We start from the raw sequence: 7,958 nt of genomic DNA on the forward strand, positions 1-7,958 counted from the left end.
CCAGGGAAGTCAGCTTTTAATATGGAATGTGTGATATTTAATTGTAGCAAATATGGGTGTTTAGGAATGTCATAGAATCCCAGAATGGTTTAATAGGAAGGAATCTAAAAAATATCTCGTTCCACCCCTGCCCATGGGCAGGGACACCTTCCACTAGCCCAGGCTGCTCTGAGCCCCAGTGTCCAGCCTGGCCTTGGACACTTCCAGGGATCCACAACTTCTCTGGGCACCCTGTGCCAGGGCCTCCCCACCCTCATAGCCAGGAATTCCTTCCCAATATCCCATCCATTTCCTCTGGCAGTGGGAAGCCATTCCCCCTTGTCCTGTCCCTCCATCCCTCATCCAAAGTCCCTCCCCAGCTCTCTTGTATAGGAATATTTATTTTGTGTCATGTGTGGATATATATGAATGTACAAGAATTTATTTTATAGGAATATTTACTTTGTGTTGTGTGTGAATATATATGAATGTCTAAGAATTTATTTTATATTTAAATGAATATATAAGTAATGAAAAGCTTAATGGATATAATGATTGAGAGAGACATGCACATAGAGAGAGACATTGAGAGAGAGACACACACACATAGAATCAAATTCATTTATATTGGAAAATTCATCTAAGATCATATATATAGATAAGAATAAAATAATGAAGAAAAAAAAAGAAAATTAAAAAGTGAATAAAAGTATAAAAAATAAAGAAAGGACAAAATTATCTGGAACAATTAACCATAATGTCCATAATGTTCCCGACCACTCCCAGGAGCAGGTAAAGCCAGAAATTGAGTTTGACATTATCTGACATCCACAATTCTATTCTGACTGTTTCTTCAGGGCCTTGAAAGCTCATGGTGGCGCGGAACGAGGTGTTTCCAGCCTTCCTTCCCTCCTTCCTTCCCTCCATGAAAAGCAAAACATCAGGCTGGGGCCGGAGCCTCCAGGCTTTCCCCACGCGGGGGTGCCATGGGGATGCGGATCACACCGATCCTACAGCCAGGGGACAGGTGACAGCTCAGAGGCTGGCATTGCTCACTGCCTTGTGCCGGGAAAGGAAAACATAAAGAAGTATTAAAATTTAGAGAAAAAGAGGCAAGAGAACACATGGGTTGGGAAGGGCAAGATTCATAAGGCATGCAGGAAGCACGGAATTCTACGGATGGGGAATATAAGTTTCACAGGGCACGATGCATTTTCCCCCATGCACAGAATTCCTTGCTTCATTTAATAGGCTGAGGAAACCTCGAGGGAGCTGTCGGGGAGCCCCGGGGATGGAATCAGCCTCCTCCAGGTCCCGGTGGGGCGGGAGGATCCTTGGGCAGCCAGGATGGCTGCGGGGGGCTGGAGGTCTGGCCAGGCTGGAAGGGAGCCCGAGCAGCCCTGCCAGGTCCTGCTTGGGCCTGTTCCACCACATTTCGGGGAAGGCTGGTACACCCAACCAGCTTTGTTCCCCTCTCCCTGCTGTCCTGGCCTCTCCCCATTCCTCACTCCTCATGTTTACCATACCTGCAGGGGTGAGCCTGGGATTAATTTCCATGAGAACACGTTGCAAGTGTAAATATCTCTGAGCGGGGACGCTTGGCAGCTTTATGGGATTTCTCTTCCTCCAGGAACTGGCAGCTTTCCTGCTCTTCCTCAGATTGCATGTGACCAGATGTGAACACATCTGGAGCAGGACTCGGTGTCTGCCCTTTGTCCCATCCCAGTGGGGCTGTCCAGTTTCCAAGGCTATCCAGTTGCTTCTTGGTGCTATGAAATGGATGTGATGATATAAAACTGCTGATATAAAGCCCCATCCAACCTGGCTTGGACATTTCCAGGGATCCAGGGGCAGCCACAGCTTCTCTGAGCACCCTGTGCCAGAACCTCCCCACCCTTTATTATAAAAACTTCTACCTCGTATCTAAACCAAATCTCCTCTCTTTTAGTTTAAAACCATCACAACAGGCCTTGCTTAAAAGTTTGTCCCCATCTTTCTTACAGTCCCCATTTGATTTCCCCCACCTTCCTTGGGAGTACAAGTTTGCCAGACTGACAAATTGCACTGCAAATTGGCTCTGGCCTTTTGGAGATGGCTCTGGCCCCAAGTCTCAGAGTGTGCAGGTCCCAGAGAGCTGCTGCTGCCAGGAGCACGTCAGGATGAGGCTGTCCAGTGGGCAGTCCTGCTATAAATTCCCTGCCTGGTCGTGCGTCACCTTCACCGTTTCTGTCCCCTTCTCTGTTAATGTGTAACCCAAAACTGGCCAGGGCACATTGCTGTGATCCCAGCATTATCTGTCCCCAGCCAGGGCCATCCCTGCCTGCTCCCACTGGGGTATTTTTATCTGCAGGTGGATGGTGTCGTGTGAAGGGCAGCGGATGGGGAGGGCTGAGTGTCCTGGGTCCTTCCACTGGATCTCCTGTAAGGTCTCCTCAGCCTTCAGCCTGGAGAGGAGAAGGCTCCAGGGACACTTTAGAGCCCCTTCCAGTGCTTAGAGGGGCTCCAAGGGTGCTCCAGAGGGACTTTGGACAAGACTTGTAGTCATGGGACATGGGGGGATTGTTTCCCACTGCCAGAGGGCAGGGTTAGATGGGATTTTAGGAAGGAATTCCTCCCTGTGAGGGTGGGCAGGCCCTGGCACAGGGTGCCCAGAGAAGCTGTGGCTGCTCCTGATCCCTGGAAGTGTTCAGAAATGTGCAGATGTGGCACTTGGGGATGTGGTTTAAAAGTGAAAATGGTGGTGCTGGGTAATGGCTGGACTTGATGGTCTTGCAGTTCCTTCCCAACCTTAGAAATTTTATATTTCTGAGGTCTCTTCCAGTATGACCCATTTTGTGATTCTATGATCCCTCCAGAGCAGCTGAGAAAAATTCTGTCTTGGACAGAGAGCGAATAAGCACCTGAAGAGAGTTAATTTTCTACAAAAATGTGTCTGAGAGCAGTTTTGGGGACCAGGAGTTTCACAGGGCTCAAGGCTGTTGTGTGGCTGGCAGAAGATGTGGGGAGCCCTCCTCCTCCTCTCTTTATTTACAGCAGCAGAGGGAAAGGGATTGCTGGATTGCTTTCTGCATCCATGGTGGATGTCAGGAAGGACAGGGCACATCCAGAGCAGATGTGTGTGGGTCAGGAATGCTGTGGGAAGAGCTGGCTGACCTCCAGGGCGGGAGGAGGATGGAGATGCCAGCCCCAGCTGCTCCCTGCCCTTATCAGAGCCCTGCTCTCCCTGGGGTTCAGCTGCACAGGGACTGTATCAGCCCCCAGCTGCTGGGCTGGACAGGGATGGCTCCTTCCCTGTGCTCCTCACTGGGCCACATCCCAATCCAGCCCTGCTTATCAGCACCAGCCATCCCCTCCTCCCTGGCACTGAGTTTCTCCGGGTGCTTTCTCATGCAGGCACCTCCATTCACCCCGGCCAGCCTTAAAAACCCCTTTTCCACTTCTCTCCCTGCAGCCAGGGAAGCAGGGAAGAAGCAGCTGAAGAAAAGCCCTTTTCAACTTCAAACACTCCCAGCTTTGGGGCCTGGGAGCTTGGCTCTTGTTCTGCCAAGGGGAATTGCAAACCTTGGGATCTGGATGCAGCCTCAAACCACAGAATCACAAAATGCTTTGTGGAAAAGACCTTAAAGTTCATCCAATTCCACTCCCTGCAATGAGCAGGGACACCTTGCACTAAACCAAATTGCTCCAACCTGGCTGGCCTTGTAAACTTCCAAGGATCCAGGGGCAGGCACAGCTGCTCTGGAAAACATGTGCCATTCATGGTGAAGAATAAAGGTTAAAATCCTACACAGATTCCCTTTTCCCAGCAGTTTTTCCAAACAAAAGGTGTCTCTTTCAAGTCTTCCCTGACACTAGGTGCCTTTAAAGGAAACAGAGAGGAAGCTCCCAAGAAATCTCCTTTGGAAGGAGGCTGGACCAGGATGAGGAGGGAGCTCCTTGATGCAGACAGGAGAAGAATGTGTGGCCTTAGAGGACACCCAGCCATGGAGATCTTGGAGTGACCCATCCTCTGCCAAGGCCAGGAAGGAAGTGAAACTGGACACAGAGCTGAAAGTGTGGCATGAGCCAATTTCAGCACTTTTTTGCCCATTCTGTGCGTGGCCTGGCATGTTCCAGAGGGTGGGCGTGGGAGAAACGTGGGTTTAGAGCTGGACCTTCACACACAAAGGGGAACCAAAACTTCCTGAATGAAGGAGAAGTGGTGGGAGCAATGTGCTGATGTGTCTCCAGCTGATTTAATTCCTATTCCTCTCTGTTTCCCAGAGATAATGCCCTGGGCTGCAGCATCCTGCTCGCTGAAGCAAGGTGACCACAGAGCTCCATCCTGAGGGCAGAAATGGTTTATCCCTGCTGTAAATGAGCAAAGACACAGAAATCACCCCCACTCCTGCCAGTTTGCCTCTTCTGCTGCTTGTTTGTGCCAGTGAAATGATGTTATTTTGGAGGGTGAGGCTTTGAGAGGTGAAAAGTCCAAAGTGTGAAAGAGCAAGAAAGGGCCCCAGAGATTTTTATTCTCCTGGAGCATTATGGCTGTAATTACCAATCAAAGCATTTTAACAACAAGTAATCCCCTAATTTAATATCCCAATGTAAAAAATGGAGATCTGTTGAGTGGTTTGAGTTTCCTATGAGCTTGGATTACTGTTTTCAGCCTGAGCACCAGAAAGCAGCAACAAACCCCTCACAAATACAAATTCAGTGCTGGTTTCTCATCAAAAGGCAGAGAAGAGCCTCATGTGTCCCTCCCAAAAATGAGTTTGTTCAACCCTAGTGGATTATCAGCACTGAATTAGGGCACAAAATTTAGTGGTGAACACAGAGGTTCAGGGTTAATGGTTGGCACAATGACCTTAGAAGGCTTTCCCAACATTAATGATTCTGTGATTCTTAATAATCAGCTGATTATTTAGAATCACAGAATTATTTAGAATCTGCTGATTATTTAATCTAAATAATCAGCAGATTCTAAATAATCTCAGGTGGGCTCAGGTGAGCTGGCAGCTGGGCTTACACATCACCTGCATAAAACCAACCCCTCTCCACTATGAAGACCTGTGATTTTCCAGCCAAAATTGCTTTTCCTGCTTTGAGGGCATTGCTCCTGCCCTGGGAAAGGCTCTTTTTCCCCAGGAACAGCTGATGGGGAACAATGGCAAACACGAGAGCCGTGCCAGGGAGTGAGTGTTCATCTCTGAGTCACAGGGGAAATGAAACAAGAATTTGTGCCGGCTTTGAACTCCATGAAATACTTAATCCGTTTGCTTTGCCCATCCACAAATGCAGATCTTAAATCTGGAAAGTCCCAGCACTTGGAGGCATGAACATGAGCTTGGTTAAGCTTTATACTGGCCCTACAGAGAGAAGATGCCTATCTGGGAATGTGTGGCTTAAGAAAGCTCAGGAGAAGGGCTCTGGAGCCAGACTGGGAGAGCTGGGGGTGGGGGAGAGGAAAAGGTTCTGGGGAGAGCTCAGAGCCCCTTCCAGTGCCTAAAGGGGCTCCAGGAGAGCTGGAGAAGGCCTGGAGGGACAGGACACAGGGAATGGCTTCCCACTGCCAGAGAGCAGAGTTAACTGGGACATTGGGAAGGAATTGTTCCCTGTGAGGATGGACAGGCCCTGGCACAGGGTGTCCAGAGAAGCTGTGGCTGCTGTTGGATCCTTGGAAGTGTCCAAGGCCAGGTTGGGTGGGGTTTAAAAGTGAAAACCCCACCCAACCAGGACTAGTGGGAGGTGTCCCTGCCCATGGCAGGGGAGGCACTGGATGATCTTTGATGTCCCTTCCCACCCAAACCATTCCATGATTCCATGATCTGCCCAGCATTTGCAGGAACCAAACTGCTCCACCAAGCCCCAGATCTCCCGGGCATGCCCTGGATGCACCTAAATCGTGCAAAATAAGGATTTTCCACCCTTGGTGCTGCTGCTGACTTGGCAGGCATGCTGTGCTGCCCACATTAGCTACTCTGCATGCCCAGACTGCCAGCAGTGCCAGGCAGGGCTGGCTGTGCTGCAGAGCCCTCTGAGTCACCTGCTGTGCCACGCTTGGCGTGCCCCAGCTCGGGCTGGAACGCGGCACCACGCGGAACCCTCGGAGCTGGGAACGCCCTGGGCAGCCCTGGGACAGCACCTGGGGTGCACATCAGTGTGTGCAGGACAGGTAACTCCATGGCTGCACAAACTCAGGTGAACTTTGTTGGCACAGAGCACCTCCGTGCCCCAGGTGAGACGGATTCGGCAGCCGAGGTCGGGAAGGAAGCACTGCCTGGGAGTGCAGGATGTGGGAACATTTTTTGTCTTCTGAGCATCCCCTTTCCCTTACAAAAGGCATTTCCCAGGGGTAGGCTGTCCCTTGGACCACCCTGCCTCTGATCTCGCTGAGCCCTTTGCCTTACCCATGTTTTTGTCAGCCCCTGTGGCATCCCCTCATCCCACTCCTCCCCAAGGGTCTGCTCACTCCTCACTGGCATCTAGGGACACCAGGTGACATCAGGATGTCACTGAGAGGATCAGGGACATGGCCTAAGTGCTGTCCTCCAACAGCAGGAAGTGACTGGCAGCTGGAGGAGGAGGGATGTGAAGGGTTAACCCAGTGCCTGGCTGTGGGCTGCTGATCCCAGACATGCCATGTCCCACTGCAGGAGATCCTCTCCTGCACAGCTCCAGGGAGTCCTGGAGGGCCAGGACGGGCTCAAGAGCTCTTTGAACAGCCTCCATCACTCCTGTAACCAGCTGCATGATGGAATGGGAGTGCTCAGGGAGTTTGGGAGCAGAACAAGCTTGGGGAGCATGGCTGGTTGAGAGAGGCAGGGATGACGGAGGAGCTGGGAGGTCCCACTGGGAGCAGGAAAATCTCCATCCTTGGAGGCAGTCAAGCCTGTTCTTGACAAAACCTGACCTCATTGAAGGTCAGGCTTGGAGCAGAGACCCCCCCACCTCAGTTACTCTGAGGAGGCCTGGGTGTGGTGCAGAGCTCATACCCCAGTTCCTGTGGATGCTGGTCCCACAATCCTGCCCTGTATCCTCTGTCTCACTTTAACCTCTGTCTGCCATAGGCAGGGACACCTTCCACTGTCCCAGGCTGCTCCAAGCCCTGTCCTGGACACTTCCAGGGATCCAGGGGCAGCCACAGCTTATCCGGGCACCCTGTGCCAGGGCCTCCCCACTCTTACAGGGAAAAAATCCTTCCCAATAACCCATCTATCCCTGCCCTCTGGCAGTGGGAAGCCATTCCCCGTGTCCTGCACCAGGACTGAGCCTTGCTGTCGCAGACATCTTTTATGAAAAATCCTTTCCTTAGGACTTTTCCTCCTGAGAAGCTGAGGGGCCTCGGGAACAAAATGCAAACAATGGTTATCTGCTGCTGTGGAATGCAGCAGGTGGATCTGTGATTGGCCCATGTTGGATGTTTCTAATTAATGGCCAATCACAGTCCAGCTGGCTCGGACAGAGAGTCCGAGACAGAGCCTTTGTTATCATTCTCGGCTATTCTATTCTTAGCTAGCCTTCTGATGAAATCCTTTCTTCTATTCTTTTAGTATAGTTTTAATATAATATATATAATAAAATAATAAATCAGCCTTCTGAAACATGGAGTCAGATCCTCGTCTCTTCCCTCATCCTCGGACCCCTGTGAACACGGTCACACCTTGCCAGAGCTGCCCACTTTTCCCCCTGCTCCCAGCTGCTGCCATGGCTCCATAGCCACGTTGGGGCAGGAATCACAGAGCCAGGGTGGTGAGGAGGGTCACCCCTGTGCTGGGGATGCCCCAGCCCTCACTGCTGGCCCTGAGGGACTCGGGAAGAAGCAGAGCATTGTAGCACTGTAGCATTGTATCCCAAAATAGCAGCTTCTTTACAAGGGAGAAGTCCATGGAGTGCCAATCCTGCCACAGGAAGGTGAGTGATTCACTCCTGTGTGAGCTGGAGGCAATCCCTCTCCCTGGTGATTATCTATCTGCAGAGAAATCTCCATCCACTTC

The sequence above is a fragment of the Agelaius phoeniceus genome, chromosome 2 (genome assembly GCF_051311805.1).
Source record: "Agelaius phoeniceus isolate bAgePho1 chromosome 2, bAgePho1.hap1, whole genome shotgun sequence".
Classification (NCBI taxonomy): domain Eukaryota; kingdom Metazoa; phylum Chordata; class Aves; order Passeriformes; family Icteridae; genus Agelaius; species Agelaius phoeniceus.